General features: G+C 40.1%; 1 long non-coding RNA gene across 1 annotated transcript in view; it reads right to left on the reverse strand.

Annotated features, from left to right (window-relative positions):
- Positions 1-893: 893 nt before the first annotated feature.
- The window catches only part of LOC139035508 (uncharacterized), a 66429-nt gene continuing 44321 nt past the window's right edge, over positions 894-23001 (reverse strand). Inside the window, exons 3-4 of the long non-coding RNA XR_011488085.1 lie at positions 13964-14071; positions 894-1169 (exon numbers count right to left, since the gene is read on the reverse strand). This is a non-coding gene — a long non-coding RNA (uncharacterized lncRNA). The remainder of the gene's footprint in view (positions 1170-13963; positions 14072-23001) is intronic.

Consider the following 23001-nt stretch of genomic DNA (forward strand, 5'->3'; position numbering starts at 1 on the left):
GTTCAGGCACTTAGAGGTCTCCCTTGCCTGGGTTCCTTCTCGGTTGTTGGAACATAGAGGGGCCCGCCCTGGCAGGAGTCCTACTCTGTAGATTGGCCCGTTAGGCACTTAAAGGGGCACCCTGGGTGGGGTCCTACTCTGTAGCTCAATGTGTCAGGTGTTTGATGGGCCAGCCTCTCTACTGTTCAATTGCCAATGCTGGTGTGTGGGGGGAGAGAGGTTATGGTGATGGTTCCACCCACTATATGTGACTCAGTAGTATCGCTTTACTTCCATGGCTGCCCAGCTTTCCTCCACATGCATTTCCCACCACAGTCTCCTCCCTCACATCCCCTTCGCTCCATCTCTCCACAGCCAACAGCAGCCCTTGCCCTGGGATGGCTCCACAATCCCTAAACTCCAGCTCCCAACCACTGCACCTTCCAGGGGATCTACACCCCTGTTTGGAGTGTGTATGGCTGCAGCAAGGACTGTCTGATTCTTATTCAATTTAGGCTGCCGCAGATCAGCTGTTTCACTCTCAGCCTTAAATGTTTCTCCTTTGACTCAGACAATTGCCCCCATGTGGGGATTGGACCCCTGCTTCAGTTCCCCCAGCTGCCAGCCAAGGGCAAGTCCAGTCCTACTAACACTTCTGTTTTTCCTCCTAATTCCTTCATCCTACCGAGTTTTGCATGGGTCTATATATTCTTTTCCACTGGTCAGGTACTTCTGTCCACTCTCAGCTGGTGTTCTGCATGTACTTCTGGGTTTGAAGGTGTATTCCTGATGTATCTGGAGAGAGATGTACTCCATGTCCACCTACTCCTCTGCCATCTTGTTCCTCTCCCCTCTTTTTCTTAATTGCCAAGAAATATTTGCAATACATTAAACCCCAGGAAATCTTAGGAGACTTTCATTTTAAGGATATTAATATATATGTTTTATTGTGTACCGAAGGATTCCCTGTAGAGAGTGAAGTATGTCATTGTTCAGTCGCTCAGTCACCTCCAACTCTCTGTGATCCATGGACTATAATATACCAGCCTCCTCTATCCGCGAGATTTTCCAGGCAAGAATGCTGGAGTGGGTTGCCATTTTCTTCTCCAGCAGATCTTCCCGACCCAAGGACTGAACCCATGTCTCCCACATTGCAGGTGGATTCTTTACTGCTGAGTCACTGGGTAAGCCTATGGAAAGTGAGATATAAATAGATCAAAATGCTGCCCCAATATCCTTCCTTCCCAAATACTATATATTTCAGGAAGCCCACACACAGAAAGTATACATATCTATCCTTATTTTTAAATTTAAAAAAAAGCTATCATTATTAAGCAGAAGCTACATGTATTGATTTTTAAAAATTAGTATATGAAAAAATACATGTATGTATAACTGAATCACTTTGCTCTATAACATGAAATTAACACATTGTAAATTAATTATACTACAAATAAAAAAGGAAATGCTCCAAAAAATGAATAAATTATGTAAAATAAATTAGTATGGCTATTATAGCTTTAAAAGAGAAATCAGAACTTGACATTTGAACCATTCATTCATGTAAATTGTTAGAATGGACAGTTGCTTTAATGAAGAATGACAGATGGCCTTTTTTGAAATGAGCAAGTCTGGTAAATACATGTCTCTCAATTATGTGTAGTGTGTCTGCCAAATAATGTCTAGGTGTCTCCTTATCTTTACCCTACCTTACACTTATCTTGTGCCTTACTAGTTTCTTTGCCAAGGAATGGGACAGGGATAATTATGCCCCATATTTCTGGATATTAGGAGTTGATATTTTCACATGGTTTGTTTGTGTGAAAAAGTCCACACAATAAAATGGCTGCCTTAAAAAGGCAACTGCAAAATGACATTTGTCCTCTCTGCCCAACTTCCACCATTTTGCCAACTTTTGTTTTGTCTGAATGTCTTCAGGCCAAAGGAATGTCTGGTGCTCAGATTCGTGATTTGATTTTCTAACTGTTGGAGCATTTTCTAGCTCAGCACAAATAAAAGCACACACATTTTCTTAATATACTTCTATATATATTACTCATATTGTTTTTATGATCTGCATTTTGGTCAAAAACAATCCTTGCTTTGATTACAAAGAAAGCTTTAAATATGTTTCTTGGGGGGGAATAAAAGGAAAACATTTTGAAATGAAGTAACAGGAAAAAATTGAATGGCAATGTGTATCTGCAGTTCTGTTCAATGATGTTTACTTTCATATTAAACAACTCAATGTATTAAAATATACATCTTTACTTTTTCTAATAAATCAAAACTAAGACACAAATTTTCAATATTTTTCTAGTTCAATCAGTTTCATTATGAAAACGTATCTGACGTACAAGATGCTGGGCTATAGGTGTCCTACAGTGTTAGTCGCTCAGTTGTGTCTGACTCTTTGTGACCCCATGGACTGTAGGCCAATAGGTTCCTCTGTCCATGGAGTTCTCCAGGCAAGAACACTAGAGTGCTTTGTAACAGAGGGGTGGGATGGGGAGGGAGGTGGAAGGGAGGTTCAAGAGGGAGGGGATATATGTATACCTATGGCTGATTCATGTTGAGGTTTGGCAGAAATCAATGCAATACTGTAAAGCAGTTATCCTTAAATTAAAAATAAATAAAAATTTTAAATGTATGTACCCAAAAATACTTTAGACATTAAAATCATATTTTAATAAAAGAATACTAGAGTGGGTAGCCATTCCTTTCTCCAGGGGATCTTCCTGACCCAGGGATCAAACCTGGGTCTCTTGCATTGTAGGCAGATTCCTTACCATCTAAGCCACCAGGGAAGCACATAGGTGTTCTACACACACTCACAAAAGCACTTGTCCTGATCACAAAAGAGGTAACGAGAGCAGGGAAAGATGGTTCTATATTTAGAAACCTGAATTAGATGCTAGCAGAAGATGTAACGTGCTGAATTTAAAATGTCTACAGAATCAAATCTGACTTTTAAAACAAACAGCTTTACCACAGAAAGTCCAAATAGTGTCATCATTGTTTGAAACAAGAAGAATAAACCTCATAAAAGAGAAGTAGCAGTGTTTTTCAGAGCCATTTCATGTCTTAACAATGCTTACATATGGAAATAAAGCATATTATGATTCAGAAGAAATAAAACAACAAATTAAATACTGTCTAGACACACTCCATCTCAGGACTTCATGCTCTGTGGTTTTTATGAGAAGCATCACTCTATTCTGAATAACCCTATCCAGAAACTTCCCCAAGAAAATACCCCAGGCTTTTACAAGGTAGTGGAACAGCTCTAATCCCAAAAATAGTAGGATGGGGACACAGGCATCGGGGAGTACAAGACACGTCTCAGTATATTCCTTTGATGAGATGCGAAGACTGATGATGAATTGCTTTTAATGTTTTCTCTCACAGTTTAGTTCCACAACTATGTATTGAAAAAGGGCATTTTATGAGAAAAACAATGTTGTCATGTTGATCAAGCATAGTTATGAAAGAGAGGGAGGCCCCCTGAAAATTTAACAGAATAATTGTTCAGCTCTTCTCCTTTCTCTACAATCTCTATGTCTCTATTAAAACCAAAATTTTCCCTCTTATGATGGCTCAAACTCCTATTTACCCAGAACAGACTTCTCACTTGTTCTACAAACCCACATAGCCATTTATTTCTTCTACCTGACATTTTTCCTCCTAAATATTCTCTGCTGCTGCTAAGTCGCTTCAGTCGTGTCCGAATCTGCGCAACCCCACAGATAGCAGGCCCCCTGGCTCCTCTGTCCCTGGAATTCTCCAGGCAAGAACACTGGAGTGGGTTGCCATTTCCTTCTCCAATGCATGCGTGCATGCTAAGTTGCTTCAGTCGTGTCCGACTCTGTGTGACCCTATGGACAGCAGCCTATCAGGCTCCTCTGTCCGTGGGATTCTCTAGGCAAGAATACTGGAGTTGGTCACCATTTCCTTCTTGAAAATATTCTCTAGGCACTTCAAATTCTACTGAGCACATCCTCACTATCCTGATTGGTCATTCTGAGAAGTATTGCAATATAATACTTGCATTCTGAAATGCCCCACCCTTGACTTTCCCTATTAAGAATCCAAGTATCAGTACACAAAGAAACTTAAACCACTAATGATAGCTTTTGGTTGTTTCTCAAAGTAGTTCTTATTCTTACAGCCAAAAAAAAAAAAAAAAATGGTGTATTCCTTTACAGCCTTTAGAGATATTAAAGAGTAAAAATGCTATTAATTCTTCTGATTTTGTTGGCAAAATCTCTATGTGTTAAAGCTATCTTCTATTAAACCAGCATTGCTTTTATAGATAGGTAGGTTTGTAGTTAGAGGATGGTTAGATAGATAGGCAGATAGAGGGGGAAAATAGAGAAATAAAGAGGTATAGATATATGCTTTATAAAATAAAGAAATAAATGAATGAATGAGTCATTGATTCTCAGTGGGGTGGAAAGTTAAAGTGTTAGTCACTCAACTGTGTCCAACTCTTTGTGACCCCATGGACTATAGCCTGCCAGGCTCTTCTGTCCGTGGGATTCTCCAGGCAAGAAACTGGAGTGGGTAGCCATTCTTTTCTCTAGGGACATCCAAGTGAGTCAGTCTCTCTGCAGAGGGCTCTTTCTTGGTCTATTATCTACATGGCTTGAGTTTTAGAGAACAATCCAATTTTCAAATATTTTACTCCAGTATTATATCAACTGCATCAATTTTAGTGTTTAGGAAATTTGGTCACCAAATTTATAGTGGAAATTAATAAATGTTTGTGTCTCACATGTTTCTGTTAGGATCTTCCAATTTTTTTCTTTAAGAGAATATACATAAATGTTCAGTTGTAGGGCAACTTCCAGTTTTCAACTTTCCACTTTGCTCATTTCTCAGTTCCCATCTTTCTTGACCCAACAGCAGCATTCAATAAAGCTGACCACTTTCTCCTTCTTGAATATTTTCTCAGCTTTGTCACATCACTCTCTTTTAATTCTCTTCATACATCACTGGCTGCTTCTTCTCAGTCATTTTGGGTGATTCTTCCACATCTACTTGATTTTTAAACATTGTCCTGCCCCAGGGCTCAATCTTTGGATATCTTTATATATCTACAAGTTCATGTGGTTTCATGGTTTTAAATTCCATTTATATACCACTGATGTTCATTGTTATAGTTCAACTTGACTTCTAACATGAAGTCCTTTCTGTCTACTCAAAATCTCCACACATGTTTAATACAAGTTTAAATTCAATGTACTCAAAACAGAACTCTTGCTTTTCCCTTCAAATCTAATTCTCTTGCAGTTAACCTTATCTCTACCAATAGCAATTCATCAATCTAGTTGCTTGGGCAAAAAATATGGTACTTTCCTTTAATTTTTCTGTTAGCCTCATATCCTACCATCAATCTTATTGTCTCCACTTAAAAATATATCCAGAATACTACCAATTCTCAGTATCTTTCTGTTCCAATTTTCTTACCCACATCCACTGCTATGACCTTGGTTAAGCTATAATCTCAAACCTGGATTACTGCAATAATTTTCTGGTTTTTTTAATTCCTGTTTTCCTACAGTCTATTCTTAACACAACAGGCAGTGATCATTTTAAAACTCAAGTCATTTACTACCAATTAAAAAAGAGTCAGATCATGTCCTTTTTCTGCCCAAAACTCTCCCATGGTTTCCTGCCTTTTCCAGGGTAAAGTTTCTAAGACCTTAAGTGGTCTGGCTCCCCAGGAGCTCTTCCATCAGTCCTCTCATTTGTTGTGCACCAGCTATACCGACTTTCTTGCTTTCCCTTGAACACATGCCAAGCACTCTACCACCTCAGGGCTTTTGCACTGGCTCTTCCCTCTGCCTAGAATAATCTTTCTTTACTACTTTCAAACCTCACTGGTTATTTTGATCAATTATTTGCCCAATTTCCACCTTATCAAAGAGATCCTCCCTGACCACACTAATGTAAAATAGTAACATTTCATTTTCTGCCTCACTGATCATGGTTAATTTTTGTCTGAGGCACTTCATTTATTTATTTATTTATTTTTGGAAGTAATGTCCTTTTTCTTTATTTTTTTTTTCATTTATTTTTATTAGTTGAAGGATAATTACTTTACAATATTGTAGTGGTTTTTTGTCATACATTGACATGAATTAGCCATGGATTTACATGTATTCCCCATCCCGATCCCCCCTCCCTGTCTGAGGCACTTTAAAACCATCAGACATACTACATTTTGTGTTAGAAGAGACTCCCTGAACTGTGTTACTGGATGTAGAGAAAAGCTCCTGGAATATTATAACAGTGAGCAAGCAGGAATAAGAGGGACTTGGCACAGGCACTAGGGAAGAAGGCACTGGAGAAGATCTTTCTTTCTGTGGATGGAGCCTAGTGTTGCCAGACAACCAGCTCTTAGGGCCCCTAAGTAGCTTTAATGACTCTGAAAGGGGTTAGTGGGAAGGTGGAGAAATTTGCAGACTTGTATTTTTCTTCATGAGATACTGGAGGTGGAATCATCAATCACTATTAGCATCACTTTCCTCCAGTGCTTGCCATATTGAACTATACCAGTGCTCAAACTGTAGGGTTTCCCACAACAGAGCAGGTATCCCAATGGCCGAGGGCAATTCCCTGATGAGGAGGGCTCACTTTTCTTATCCCCTTCTTCTGAGGCAATGGTTTCAATGGAAAGCAATGAGTTGTAAATGCCACAGGACATCACAAGTCTGGGAGCTGACGCTGGGCCCATAATGGATCACCTCCAAATTCCTGGCTTCCCTAAAGTTGAATGCCTGGTTCTCAGCTTATAAAAGCAATACTCTGGCACTTTGAAAATTTGCACCCAAACTACAACTTCAGGGATTTGATAAATCACAGAAATAGTTTTTTCTTTCCATTTCCAAAAGTAGAGAAATTGAGGGTATTTTTAAGGGTAAAGAGATTTTCTGATTAAGTGGCTCCTTGATCAACCCTACTTAGTGACACCAGGGTCAGTCTTAACTGTCACAATCCCCAGACAAAATGATAAAGTAGGGGAAGTATGTTCTGTGTACCTTTCCACCCTGGAAACTCTCTCTCCAACTCTGTTCTCTTATCCTCAACCAAGAGGCCTCTTTAAGCCTATTTACTTTGTTTCCTCTCTGGAAAATATGTTTTAGCTCTGCAGTAATATGAAGGTCATCATGAGACATTAGGAGGATGGAGGTAGAACCTGAAGGCAAACAAGTAAACTGCTAAGGAGAGCAAGACCCACAGGCCAAAACCTTGCCAGTGAAGTCTAAAACTAGTACTCGGGCTGGAGTCAGAGCAAGAAGCACTCATCAGAGGATCTGTGATACACACACACACACACACACACACACACACACACACACACACACACAAACTCATGGGCAAATAAATTCAAGATCAAAGTGAATTCAACCCTTTCAAAGGGTTGAAAGGCTTATGTTTTGGGGTAAGGCATAGGAAACAAGAAACCTAGACAGTGTATTAAAAAGCAGAGACATCACTTTGCTGACAAAGGTCTGCAGAGTCAAAGCTATGGTTTTTCCAGTAGTCATGTATGGATGTAAGAATTGGTCCATAAAGAAGGCCAGGTCCTAGAGAATTGTTTTCAAACTGCAATGCTGGAGAAGACTCTTCAGAGTCCCTTGGACTGCAAGGAGATCAAACCAGTCAATCCTAAAGGAAACCAACCCTGAATATTCATTGGAATGACTGACGTTGAAGCTGAAGTTCCAATCCTTTGGCCACCTGATGCGAAGAGCCAACTCATTGGAAAAGACCCTGATGCTGGAAAAGACTGAAGTCAAGAGAAGAGGGTGACAGGATGAGATGGTTAGATAGTATCACTGACTCAATGGACATGATTTTGAGCAAACTCTGGGAGATAGTGAAGGACAAGGAAACCTGGTGTGCTGTAGTCTGCGGGGTCACAAAGAGTCAGACACAACTTAGAGACTGAACAACAATGACAACAGTAGGAAATAGGACATATATGTAATTGGCCTGAATGAACTCCCAGCTTTGTGCGCTTGTTTTGTGTGTGGGGGGGGGGGGGGCGGGGGGGGGGGGTTTCTCTTTGGAAAACTAAAGACTACTGTGTACTAGGTACACTTCTAGTGTTCTTATAGAGAGAACTAATATTTACTGAGCACTTACTCTGTGATAGGCCAGGGCTTTACTTGAATTATTTTATTGAATTCTTGCAACTGTGGTGTAAGCACTATGTTTACTCCCATCATTTGCTTAAATTTATAGAGTAATATGTGTAGAATTTAGGCTTTGAATCCAACTCTGGCTGATTCTAGAGACAATGCCCACTCCAAACAGCCATTTGGCCTCCATATGGTAGAGTGTTGGATTAACATACATCCCACATTTGACACCCAGCAATACTCCCCAGGGTCTAAGTGAATAAACTAGTACCTCTTTAAAATCCTCCCTCAGGTAATGCTGTTCACTTGAAACTTTCAATGATCTTTATGGTTCCCTGGGTTCTTTGATAATAATTTATCTGCCTTGATATTTCAGAATTTAATGAACTTGGCCTGCAGGATCTGGTCTCTGGAATATTAGCTCTGGTATGAAAACAAATGTAACTTTTCATTCAATCCAGATGAACCTAATGGAATCAGCCTTAAATAGGTATTACCATAAAGAAAACTATTACAAAGGTGTGAGTGATGACAATTATATTATAAATGTTATTATCTCCTAAAAACATGCCAGGTTGACCAAATTCTCCACTGGGATTTCTGAATCCTATAAACTGTGATCCAGAGGACAAACTGCCCAAAATCACTGAAGGGATTTCTGCTAATAATCGGAGTATGGTGTATAATTTTAATCTTAATTCCCTAAACTCTATCCTGGAATACAGCAATACTGAATGAACATTTGCTGTGGGTCTCCTCAGTTCAGGAACTCATGCATTATTACACCATTTATTGGTAGTCATTCATGAAATATGGAATCACTGAGCATGTCTGGAATGGGCCACTCCTTGAGACTAAGCAGTGAATAGGTGAGGCATTGTCCCCTGTGAAGTTTATGGTATAAAGTGAGAGCTAGTGGAGGTGATGGAATTCCAGCTGAGCTATTAAATGTTAAAAGATAATGTTGTTAAAGTGCTGCACTCAACATGTCAGTGAATTTGGAAAACTCGGCAGTGGCCACAGGACTGGAAAAGGTCAGTTTTCATTACAACCCAAAGAAGGGCAATGCCAAAGAATGCCCAAACTACCGTATAACTGTGCTCATTTCACATGCTAGCAAAGGTATGTTCAAAATTCTTCAAGCTAGGCTTCAACAATACATGAAATGAGAACTTCCAGATGTACCAGCTGGGTTTAGAAAAGGCAGAGAAGCCAGAGACCAAATTGCCAACTTTCACTGGATCATAGAGAAAGCAAGGGAATTTCAGAAAAACATCTGCTTCATTGACTATGCTAAAGCCTTTGACTGTGTTGATCACAACAAATTGTGGAAAACTCTTTAAAAGATGGGAGTACCAGACCACCTTACCTGCTTCCTCAGAAACCTGTATGCAGGTCAAGAAATAACAGTTAGAACTGGACATGGAACAACAGACTGGTGCAAAATTGGGAAAGGAGTATGTCAAGGCTGTATACTGTCACCCTGCTTATTTAATGTATAAGCAGAGTACCTTATGCAAAATGCCAGCCTACATGAATTACAAGCTGGAATCAAGATTGCTGAGAGAAATATCAATAACCTCAGATGCAGATGATACCACTCTAATGGCAGAAAGTGAAGAGGAACTAAAGAACCTCTTGATAAAGGTGAAAGAAGAGAGCAAAAAACCTGGCTTAAAACTCAACAATCAAAAAACTAAGGTCGTGGCATTTGGTCCCATTACTTCATGCCAAACAGAAGGTGAGAAAGTGGAAGAAAGGACAGATTTTATTTTCTTGGGCACCAAAATCACTGTGGACAGTGACTGCTGCTATGAAATTAAAAGATGCTTGCTTCACTCAAGTAAATCTATGACAAATCTAGACAGTGTATTAAAAAGCAGAGATATCACTTTTTTGACAAAGGTCTGTATAGTCAAAGCCATGGTTCTTCCAGTAGTTATGTCATGTATGGATGTGAGAATTGGACTATAAAAACGGCTGAGTGCTGAATTGATGCTTTCAAACTGTGGTGCTGGAAAAGACTCTTGAGAGTCCCTTGGGCTGCAAGGGACTCAAACTAGTCAATCCTAAAAGAAATCAACCCTGAATATTCGTTGGAAGGATTGATGCTGAAGCTGAAGCTCCAATACTTTGGCCACCTGATATGAAGAGCCAACTTACTGGAAAAGATCCTGATGCTGGGAAAGATTGAAGGCAAAAGGCGAAGGGGGCAGCAGAAAGTGAGATGGTTGGATGGCATCATCAACTCAATGGACATGAGTTTGAGCAAACTCAAAGGACAGGGAAGCCTGGCATACTGTAGTCCATGGAGTCACAAAGAGTTGGACACGATTTAGTAACTGAATGACAACAAAGTCATGTTGTAGTGTTGAGAGTAATAACCATTAAAAAGCCCCATTCCAGCTGCTAACAAGCTGTACTTTCCAGCCATACTGTAATCTTAATAAACACTATAAGCTCCTACACTCAAGTTGATACTGCTCCAGGGTCTCACTGAGATGAAGACTGTTCTTGGAAGACTGTTCTTGAAAGACTTGAAAGACTCCTGTCTATAATAATCTACACTTCAATAGAGAGTGGATTTATTCCTGCTTCTCTGTATTCTTACTATGTATACAATTTTCTTTTTGTGAAAAACTTTCTCCTTCCATTTGTTTATCAAATTCTTGCCTTCTACAAAGCCCAGTTCAGGTTCCTTTCTTTTCTGAAACACTCTGTGACATAAAGTGTCACCTAATTCCCAGGACATTCATTATTTGTGCGACTTCTTCTCATGTTTTCTTAGATTACTTACCTTTTCTTATATCTACCCTCTAGGAATATGTTAACTTTTCATCTAATATTCTGTTGTTTAGTAAAGTACCTAACATTCAATAACCATTTTACCCAGATAATGATTATTAATGATTAATAATTATTAATAATCAATAATGATTATTGATAAAAATAGATATTTTTCTATGAAATGGATGATTACCAGACCTAAACTGTAAACCTTTCCAAGGTAAACATTTTGACAATTAGTTTTGGGTCAGAAAGATTCACCCTTAGACTCTGGATGTTCATATTTTTTTAAGGTGTCTTTTCATGCCACTTCTGGATCTTCATATTTCCTTTAAGGTATCTTTTCATGCCATGGGTGCTGAGATTAGATTTTTCAGCACTGGTTTCATGTGGGGTGGTGTATTACAGAGAGGAAGCAGGGAGCACGAAATAAGAAAGGAGAAACAGGTTTATGGTTCGAGACTGGCTACAGTCCTGACACACTGTGGGAAATAGCTGATTGTTTGGTACCAGGGATTGCGTAATGAGTATAAACAAGAAAGAATAAAGAAATGCATGAATAAAGAATTGAGTGACGATCCCAGATAAGGCACCCAAGAATTAAGAGAACATAAAAAGATAATAAGTTCAAATACTTATTGTCAAAGAAACATCAAGAATGTAACAGAGGACAACTCATCTGATCAAAGGCCAGGGAAGCTATGAGTGTCCACACCACAGTCTAGGCAGTGAGAGAATGTGGAACCAAATTAAGCAAAGAATCTGAACAGCAAGGATCAGGAACTCAGGACAACAGTTCTAAATGGTCTCTGTAGTAAGTGATACTCAGTATTTGTTGAATAAATGAATGAACAAAAAGGATACATTAGGACTAGACTGCAATCTAAATAAATCTGCCCTCAGATGCATTCCTTGCCCTTGCTCCTCTCAACTCTAACATGAGAAGATGGTCCCCTGGGAGATGGTGCTTCCCAGGTGACTTCCTGGTGGGTTCAGCAGCACTGATAGGAGATTGGAGTGACAGGGTAAAGCCAGGGTTCTCTTCCCCTTCTATATGGCTCCAGTTGACATTTCAAGCAACAGCTGTTTCTTTTTTTTTTTTTTCCATTTATTTTTATTAGTTGGAGGCTAATTACTTTACATCATTCCAGTAGTTTTTGTCATACATTGAAATGAATTAGCCATGGATTTACATGTATTCCCCATCCCGGTCCCCCCTCCCACCTCCCTCTCCACCCCATCCCTCTGGGAAGCTGTTTCCTTCCTGCCTCTAGGTCTCAATGGGTTAGCCTATTGAGGTTCTGAACTCTGACCTTTGGTAAAACCACCCTGTACATTTGTTTTTCTAGCCCAGCAGGATCAAACAGATATATAATATAAGAATATTATATGTAAGTTTTTATTTTTTAATAGCCACATTTTAAAAGCCAAAATTAAAGAGTAAAAATAATTTAGATACTATTTATAACCCAATATAGTCAACATATCATTTCTTTGTATATTCAATATAAAATCTATTAATGAGCTTTTTTTCATTCTTTTTCTCACATTCATTCTTCACAAGCTCATGTGTATTTTACATTAAGAACATATCATAGTTCAGATCAGCCACATTTCAAGCGCTCAAAAACAAAGTGTGGTTGGCTACCATGCTAGACAGCACAGTTCTAGCCTACGGGTGAGAGTAGTCTCCTGCTATTGTAATTTGAGGGGGATGCCTCACCATTAGGCTTCCCAGTTGATGCTGGTAGTAAGGAACCCACCTGCCAATGCAGTAGACATAAGAGACTTGGGTTCGATCTCTGGGCTGGGAAGGTCCCCTGGAGGGGGTCATGGCAACCCACTCCAGTATTCTTGCCTGGAGAATCCCATGAACAGAGAAGTGTGGCGGGCTACAGTCCATGAGGTTGCAATGAGTTGGACACGACTGAAATGACTTAGCACAACTTAGCACCCATGCTTAACCATTACTCCTTGTTTTGCTTTTAAGCTATGACATCACTTGAATAACTAACTTCCTGAACTAAAATCCCTCCATTGTAGGAGACACAAATATTGAGAACACAGTTCTCAATTGTGGACACAATTGTGGAAGGAGAGGTGGGACGAATCGAGAGAGCATCATGGAAATATGTGCATTACCATATGTAAAATAGATAGCCAGTGGGACCATATAAATGGTGAACTAATATTTGACAAGAGAACTAAGAAGATTCAATGGGGAAAGGAAATCTTGCTATCTGCCACAACACAGATGAACACACAGGCCATTATGCCCAGTGATACATAAGTAAGACAAAGAAAGACAAATACTGCATGATTTCACTTAAATGTGAACTCTGAAAAAAAAAGTCAACTCATAGTAACAGAAAGTAGTATGCTAGTTACTGGAGGGTAGAGGAAACAAGGAGATGTTGGTCAAAGGGTAAACGCTTTCAGTTATAAGATGAATAAGTTCTAGTGACCTAATGTACAGCATGGTGACTATAAATAATAATAATTTAATGTATTGTATTGTACACTTGAACTTTGCTAAGACAGTAGTATTCTCAGCACAAAAATAAAGAGGGGTAACTATGTGAGATGATAGATGTGTTAATTTGCTTGATTGTGGTAATCATGTCACAATGTTTATATCAAAACATCATATTGAACTACCTAAGCACATACAATTTTTATCTGTCAATCATGCTTCAATTAAGCTTAGGGTGAGGGGATGAGAGGGTTACAGAAGAAAACTTTAACAGTGATCACCACAGACAGCAATTTTTGCCAATCACACTCTTAAAATTATGGTTAACAACATTCTGGTAATGCTGGGAAGGGTGTCTCAAATTCTTTCAGCAAACATACTTTCTCATTCAACTATCATTCAATTTATCAAGAAACTCCTTTCCTTCCCCTGCTCCATAGGGGTAATTCCATGCACACTAAGCAATCCTCATGACAATTTGTCTTCCCATGCATTCTACCTATCAAATAGAAAGCACAAGCTATGCAGATTCAAAAACTTGGTCTTTCTCTCTGCTTCCTCACTGGATACTTACTTCAAGGTGTCTTCTCCAAACAGTGTCCTGCTCCATGAACATGGCAGACCCTGGCAGGAGTCTCTTGTAGTGCTTCCAGTCAGAGACCTCACCTGGCAGGTCTTAGTTCTGTGAAGAAAGAGGAGATGGATTCTATTCAGCTTTTATAGCCATAGAGAGTTAGAAGGAACTGGAGTCTACTGTCTAAACCTATATTTTTTACATATGGGGAGCCCATGGGAATTTAAAACATTGTCCAAAGTTATGCAGCAAGTTTTACAGCAGAACAGAGATTATGACCTGTTTTCTGCTTCTGGGAACAGTGTTTTTTTTAATTCTGTGTCACATATTATTAACTTAGATCCTAGATAAAAATCTCAAAGTTATACTTGTCTAGCATTTAGATCTCCCAATGCAGAAACTCAAGTACTACTTGGCCTACTAACAAATGACAGTTTAGTTGAAGTTTTATGTGCGGTATGAATTTGGGACATTGGGTTAGGATCTGAGATGCTGCATTAAATATCATGGACATGAGCATAGTGCACCAGGTTTTAAAAATGCATAATTTTCTCTCTCCTATCTTTTGCTGGATGATGCTGAGAATGATAGTATAAAAATGGAATGCAGTTCATCTCAAATAATGAACTATTTTGTAGAAAATAAATATATAAAGATTCAAACTGACAAAACGCAATAAGATTCATTCATTCACTGGTTATTGTACTAATCAAAGGCCTAGACAATGGAGCCTGGTAGGCTGAAGTCCATGGGGTCGCTAAGAGTCGGACACGACTGAGCAACTTCACTTTCACTTTTCACTTTCCTGTACTGGAGAAGGAAATGGCAACCCACTCCAGTGTTCTTGCCTGGAGAATCCCAGGGACAGGGGAGCCTGGTGGGCTGCCAGCTATGGGGTTGCAAAGAGTCGGACACGACTGAAGCAACTTGGCGGCGGCAGCAGCAGACAATAAGGAGAAAACAATAAGCAAAAGAGATCAAGTTTCTTCCTGTATAAAACTTAGATGCTGGGGTAGAAGCCACATAATAAGCAAGTGTCAGATAAAAAACAATTACAGTGATAAACATGAAGAAAATTGCAGGTTGCCATGATAGAGAATATTGGGGCATTTACTTTGGATAAGATGGCTAGGGAAGGTCTCTCTAAAATGATGACACTTAAGTTGAGTTTAAAATTGGAAAGCTGTGCAATTTCCCAAGAAGAGAGGAAAGCATTCTAGAGAGAGGGAAAATGTATAACAGTGCTAACATGATAAGTTCCAGGCTTTTAACTGTATGTGATAAACCAGGAGCATTTGGAATGTAAGCAATTCTGTCATGTAGTAAAATAAAATCAGTCTTAATTCAGATTTGTCTTATCATCAAATAAGGAAGTGTAGACTCAAAAGCATGTATGGACACAAGAAACTGAGTCCATTCATAACTCTGGCTTACATACGGTTACCAGAGGCTTCCCTTAGAGTGCCCAAAGGTTGTAACTGAGAACAAACAGAATAAAACAAAAAACACCCTGGATAAGGGCCCTGAAAATAAAAGGGAATATTCCATCAATAAATAGCAGTTTGAGTTTGAGATCTAGAAGGAAGGGCACTAATTAAATTCCCCACCCTCTCTCTGATCCCTTAGACAAGCCATTTTAATAGATAAATTGCCAAGAAAAAGCACAACAATGTGAAAAAAAGACATCTTAAATAGACTTGTTCATGATATGAGAGGTGAAGTAAGAAGGCAGAGTGCTGCTTTACTCTACCTCATCAGGGAACATACCCATTGGGTAACAAATTTTTCTCTGCCATGAGCATGTCTATGACTGATGGTGCAAGTGCCCTGGGTATTGATTTTGTGGTTAAAAATAATGTTTGCAAGTAGGCAAGTTCACAAGACAGACTCCACAAATAGTGAGGGTTGACTATATATAATATATTGAGTAAATTTCAGGCCCTGTGTCAAGCACTTTATGTGCATCACTCTACTTAATCCTCCTGGGAACTCTATGACTCAAATAGGTACAATTTCTGTAACTGTGTGCAAACTGAGATTAAGTAAATTTCCAGAAGTCACACAGTTTGTAAGCGGTGGAGCTAAGACTCCTACCCTGGAATCTCTGAATCCAGAGCCCATGTTTTTAACCATTATGCTGAATTGTCTCCATGACTAGGATACCTATCATAAGATTTTCTTGCATTGGTAGAGGCCAACGGACAAAGGCCATATTCTATGTATACAATGGTCACTTCTTTAGAGGATGAGTGTAATCTAGACCTGACTAATCCTGAAAATCATAGCACACTATCTTCTCAGTCTCTGCCTTACAACAGTAAAACACTGACTATCCAAAGGAAGAACTTGAAAGATGTTCAACTCACATACTTAAGTCTGAATTGTTTAATAAGGAGGATACTCAATGCTACAAGAAAATTCTCTGAATTTAAGGCATAAGATCCAAAGTTCAAATCCCTGCAGTGTTTGAGGTTTTGGAATTGGATTTTCCATCATCACTAAACCACAATTATCAATTTTAACATGATAAGAAACATGAAATTCTGTTTTAAAAAATATTAAAAAATGCATAACTGTAAAAGGCATCATTTATTGAAATCCTATTTAATGATCAAATGAAAACACAATTGAGGCACTCATTGCTATGTGTAAGTGGTTTTGTATAAGCAATGAATGTTTCAAAACTTACATACACTTTGTTCTTTTTCCAAATAAACACTATATGGATCTATATGCTCAATCTGTGGCCAAATTTTTCCTCCTATTGGCTTATTGATAAAGTGTTCTATTTTTCCAATGGATTCTGCAATGAGCATTAGTTTCATGACTGAATTTAGAGCTTATTAAACTTAGAATACTTGTCTCCAGCGACTCACAATCACTTATTGTTCTGCATTGCTTTGTATAAAGTATACTGCATGTCAGTCCCCACAGGATATAAATAGACCATAATAATATTTAGCAATATAAAATGAGGACAATGACTATCCTCATCCGTCACTCCCTTTCTCATGAGGGTGTGGTGTTCATTGTTTATTGCTTGGAGAGATTTGCCAAGAACAATGGCTACTCAAGCCAGTAGCATTTATTCCAGCTGCATCTTGAATTGATTAAAAACTATTTCTCTGTGCAAAGAGTAGCTTCACCTTAAGCCAAAGGATGAGTGTGATTAAGGGATTTGATTGGACCATTAGAGAAACAATGACACGGAAACTCAGAGCAAGATGATAGTTGTGCTCTCTTCTCAGATGCCACATGAATGCATATTTAGGTTTGACTGAATCAAATATCCAATTTTTAACAAATATACAGATATTACTTTTTCATTCATGGGGTTTTGATATTCAATAAAAAATGTGAATAAATAAATTGATGATAAAAATTAGGAGATTCATCTGGTAGAGACGGGGCAGTCAACGCTTTATTTTCACTTTGGAATTGGTACAAGAGTAAGAAATGTTCTACTTGAGTACAACTGGTAACACACAGATAATTTAGGAAAATATTCAAGATATATAAAAGGAAACCCTAACTCTGAGGAAGTGCAGTAAGAGAAAGGGTAAGTTGGCATCTCTGCAATAGTTCATTCATTCCAGAGAATGGGAAAGTGTTGGAGCTGAAGTAAGTTCCAAAGAAATAAAAACATCCCAGCTGGACTGGGTGACAAATAGATATGCTTCAACAATATCTACATGCAGGAGAAGAGATGTTTTGGATAACAATTTCCTTAACTGCTCAGAATGACTGGAAAGTATATGAATTTAGATGCCAGCATATAGATTGAGTAGCAGAACACTAAGAAAAGAAATCAGAGTAGTTATATTGGAAATCATATGTTTTCAGCTGCAAAACAAAACAGAAATTTTCTAGTCCTCATGTGTGTGTGTGTGTGTGTGTGTGTGCGCGCCCGCGCGTGCATATGCACACTCAGTTGTGTCCAACTCTTTGCAGACCCATAGACCCCCACAGACTGCAGTCTGCCAGGCTCTTCTGCTCATGGAATTTTTCAGGCAAGAATACTGGACGGGGTTGCCATTTTCTCCTCCAGGGGATCTTCCCGACCCAGAGATCGAACTTGCATCTCTTACATCTCCTGCATTGGCAAGAGGGTTCTCAACCACTGGTGCTCCCTGGGAAGCCCAAAATGAGCACATTCTAAAGAAAAGAGTTTTTTCCTGAAAAGTCTAGTTTAATTTGGGCTTCCTTGGTGGGATATCATCTTTATCAGATGATAAAGAATCTGCCTGCAATGCAGGAGACTGGGATTCAATTCATGGGTCACAAAGATCCCCTGGAGAAGGGAATGGTTACCCACTCCAGTATTCTTGCTTGGAGAATTCCATGGACAGAGGAGCCTGGCAGGCTACAGTCTACAGGATCACAAAGAGTTGGACACTACTAAGTGACTAACATTTTCACTTTTCACTAGTTTAATCTAAGGGCCTTTGCAAGGAAGGCAGGGAGATATTGTCCAAAGAACAGGTAATTTAGAAAAACTATGAAGTTGCAATTGATTATTAAATAACAATAGGCTAGCATTGCAACAGGGGAAGAGGAGTTGTTTAGAAAAACATTAATATTTTAGCATATACATACTTAATGAATCTCCTATATCTAAATATACATCATCATGTAATACATATACACTAGTGTTACAGGTGTAGTTTTTTCTCTTACTGATGTTATGTGGCCAGAGGGAAGCTTTGGTAAGTTATTTATGTATTATCAATCTCTTCAAGAAAATTAGAGATATCAAGGGAACATTCCAGGCAAAGATGAGTTCGATAAAGGACAGAAATGGTATGGACCTAACAGAAGCAGAAGATCCTAAGAAGAGGTGGCAAGAATACACAGAAGAACTGTACAAAAAAGATCTTCAAGAGCCAGATAATCACAATGGTGTGATCACTCACCTGGAGCCAGACATCCTGGAATGTGAAGTCAAGTGGGCCTTAGGAAGCATCACTACGAACAAAGCTAGTGGAGGTGATGGAATTCCAGTTGAGCTATCTTAAATCCTGAAAGATGATGCTGTGAAAGTGCTGCATTTAATATGCCAGCAAATTTGGAAAACTCAGCAGTGACCACAGGACTGGAAAAGGTCAGTTTTCATTCCAATCCCTAAGAAAGGCAATCCTAAAGAATGCTCAAACTACTGCACAATTGCACTCATCTCACATGCTAGTAAAGTAATGCTCAAAATTCTCCAAGCCAGGCTTCAGCAATACGTGAACTGAGAACTTCCAGATATTCAAGCTGGTTTTAGAAAAGGCAGAGGAACCAGAGATCAAATTGCCAATATCCACTGGATCATTGAAAAAGCGAGAGAGTTCCAGAAAAGACATCTATTTCTGCTTTATTGACTATGCCAAAGCCTTTGACTGTGTGGATCACAATAAACTGTGGAAAATTCTGAAAGAGATGGGAATACCAGACCCCCTGACCTGCCTCTTGAGAAACCTGTATGCAGGTCAGGAAGCAACAGTTGGAACTGAACATGGAACAACAGACTGGTTCCAAATAGGAAAAGGAGTACGTCAAGGCTGTATATTATCACCCTGCTTGTTTAACTTATATGCCAAGTACATCATGAGAAACGCTGGGCTGGAAGAAGCACAAGCTGGAATCAAGATTTCTGGGAGAAATATCAATAACCTCAGATATGCAGATGACACCACCCTTATGGCAGAGAGTGAAGAGGAACTGAAAAGCCTCTTGATGAAAGTGAAAGAGGAGAGTGAAAAAGTTGACTTAAAACTTAATATTCAGAAAACTAAGATCATGGCATCTGGTCCCATCATCTCATGGGAAATAGATGGAGAGACAGTAGAAACAGTGTCAGACTTTATTTTTTGGGGCTCCAAAATCACTGCGGATGATGACTGCAGCCATGAAATTAAAAGACGCTTACTCCTTGGAAGGAAAGTTATGACCAATCTAGACAGCATATTAAAAAGCAGAGACATTACTTTGTCAACAAAGGTCTGTCTTGTCAAGGCTATGGTTTTTTCCAGTGGTCATGTATGGATATGAGAGTTGGACTGTGAAGAAAGCTGAGCACTGAAAAATTGATGCTTTTGAACTGTGGTGTTGGAGAAGACTCTTGAGAGTCCCTTGGACTGCAAGGAGATCCAACCAGTCCATCCTAAAGGAGATGAGTCCTGGGTGTTCATTGGAAGGACTGATGCTGAAGCTGAAACTCCAGTACTTTGACCACCTCATGTGAAGAGTTGACTCATTGGAAAAGACCCTGATGCTGGGAGGGATTGGGGGCAGGAGGAGAAGGGGACGACAGAGGATGAGATGGCTGGATGGTATCACCGACTCGATGGGCATGAGTTTGAGTAAACTGTGGGAGTTGGTGATGGACAGGGAGGCTGGTGTGCTGCTGCAGTCCACAGGCTCGCAGAGTTGGCCACGACTGAGCAACTGAATTGTACTGAACAGTTGCTGGATTAGATGAGGGGAATTGGTCTATTAGGTCGAGGACTACATGAACCTTGTATTGAAAATGATAGAGGAGGCGGTCCTAAGATGGCGGAGGAATAGGACGGGGAGACCTCTTTCTCCCCCACAAATTCATCAAAAGAGCATTTGAACGCCGAGCAAATTCCACATAACAACTTCTGAATGCTGGCAGAGGACATCAGGCACCCAGAAAGGCAGCCCATTGTCTTTGAAAGGAGGTAAGACAAAATAGAAAAGATAAAAAGAGAGACAAAAGAGGTAGGGACAGAGATCTGTCCCGGGAAGGGAGTCTTAAAAAAAGAGAGAAGTTTCCAAACACCAGGAAACACTCTCTCCAGCGGGTCTGTGGTGAGCCTTGGAATCTCAGAGGGCAAAATAACCGGGAGGAAAAATAAATAAATAATTAAAACCCACAGATTATGTGCCTAACAGCAACTTCCAGGGGAGCAGCAGCCCAGATGCTCGCATCCCCCACTAGCAAGCAGGGGAGGGACAGGGAGGAGCCGGCTGCATTGCTTAGGGTAAGGACCAGGCCTGAATGCCCTGAGGGCAATCTGAGGGAACTAGCTTGAGAGAGCAACCCAGACTGTGGGATAGCTATCTTCGAAAAGCCCAGTCCTGAAACACCACCTCAGATATGCAGATGACACCACCCTTATGGCAGAAAGTGAAGAGCAACTAAAAAGCCTCTTGATGAAAGTAAAAGAGGAGAGTGAAAAAGTAGGCTTAAAATTCAACATCCAGAAAACTAATATCATGGCATCCGGTCCCATCACTTCATGAGAAATAGATCGGGAAACAGTGGAAACAGTGTCAGACTTTATTTTGGGGGGCTCCAAAATCACTGCAGATGGTGACTGCAGCCATGAAATTAAAAGACGTTTACTCCTTGGAAGGAAAGTTATGACCAATCTAGACAGCATATTAAAAAGCAGAGACATTACTTTGTCAACAAAGGTCCATCTAGTCAAGGCTATGGTTTTACCAGTGGTCATGTATAGATGTGAGAGTTGGACTGTGAAGAAGGCTGGGCGCTGAAAAATTGATGCTTTTAACTGTGGTGTTGGAGAAGACTCTTGAGAGTCCCTTGGACTGCAAGATCCAACCAGTCCATCCTAAAGGAGATCAGTCCTGGGTGTTCATTGGAGGGACTGATGCTGAAGCTGAAACTCCAGTACTTTGGCCACCTCATGCGAAGAGTTGACTCATTGGGAAAGACCCTGATGCTGGGAGGGATTGGGGGCAGGAGGAGAAGGGGACGACAGAGGATGAGATGGCTGGATGGCGTCACCGACTCGATGGACATGAGTCTGAGTAAACTCCAGGAGTTAGTGATGGACAGGGAGGCCTGGCGTACTGTGGTTCATGGGGTCACAAAGAGTGGGATGCGACTGAGTGACTGAACTGAACTGAAGACACCACCAGGCACGCTCAAAAAACAAAGGACTGATCAGAGCTAGGCGGCTGCGGAACGGCCCATGCCTTGCTGGAGACAGGCAGGCGAGGACAGCCAGAGCCGGAAGGGGGCAATTGCGGCCCCAGAGAGGCATCCGATACCAAACTGCAAGCAGACTTCGTTGCTAACCAAGACTTCTTGGGGTTCTGGATGGTTGACATCCACCGGGAGAGTTGCAGCCAGAGATCAGCTCACCAGAAGAAATACACGGTACACCTGAGAAGGTACACCCATTGTGCACCCAGAAAACCTAGCGGCTGGGACGGGAGAGGGGATAAGTAGCAGCCTTCAACTGGGGGCGACTCCACACGCCAAGCACCTAGTCACCTGAGCTGCTTGGACCTGGGAAGGGCGCAAAACGTACGCCCAACCAAGTCTGCACCTTTGTGGAGTACCCGAGAACCTGAACCTGAGCGGCTTAGACCTGGGAAGTGCATGCAAACCAGGGCCCGCATCAGACAGTTCCCAGGAGAGCAACCTAGAGTCTGAGCAGTGTAGACTGGGAAAGCACACACTCGTGAGCGGGGGCAAACCCAGTGTGGCTGAATCACTGTGAGCACATGCCAGTGATATTTGTTCACAGTGTTCCTCCCTCCCCAACTCACGACTGAACAAGTGAGCCTAAAAAAAAGTGACCACCACCGCACCCCTTGTGCCAGGGTGGAAATTAAGACACTGAAGAGGCCATCAAACAGGAGAAGCTAAAATAAAAAGAGGAACTGCTTTGAAAGTGACAGGTACAATAGATTAAAACCCTGTAGTTATCACTGACTACATAGGAAGGGGCCTACAGACCTTGAGAAGTACAAGCCAGACCAAGGAACTATCTGAAAATGAACTGACCCCACACTCTCTGCAACAGCTCCAGAGAAAGTCTTAGATACATTTTTACTATTATCATTTTTTAATTAAAAATTTTTTAATTTATTTTTTTAATTTTTAAGTCCCCATTACTCCTTTAATTTCCTTTTTATAACCTACTATTACCTTGCAAAAAAAAAAAAAGAAAGAAAGACCCTATTGTTAAAGCAAACTTTATATATATATATCTATTTTATAATTTTTGTGTCTTTGTTTTTTCCTTGTTGTGTTGTTGTTTGTTTTTGTTGTTGTT

This window comes from Odocoileus virginianus, chromosome 6, assembly GCF_023699985.2.
Source record: "Odocoileus virginianus isolate 20LAN1187 ecotype Illinois chromosome 6, Ovbor_1.2, whole genome shotgun sequence".
Lineage (NCBI taxonomy): Eukaryota > Metazoa > Chordata > Mammalia > Artiodactyla > Cervidae > Odocoileus > Odocoileus virginianus.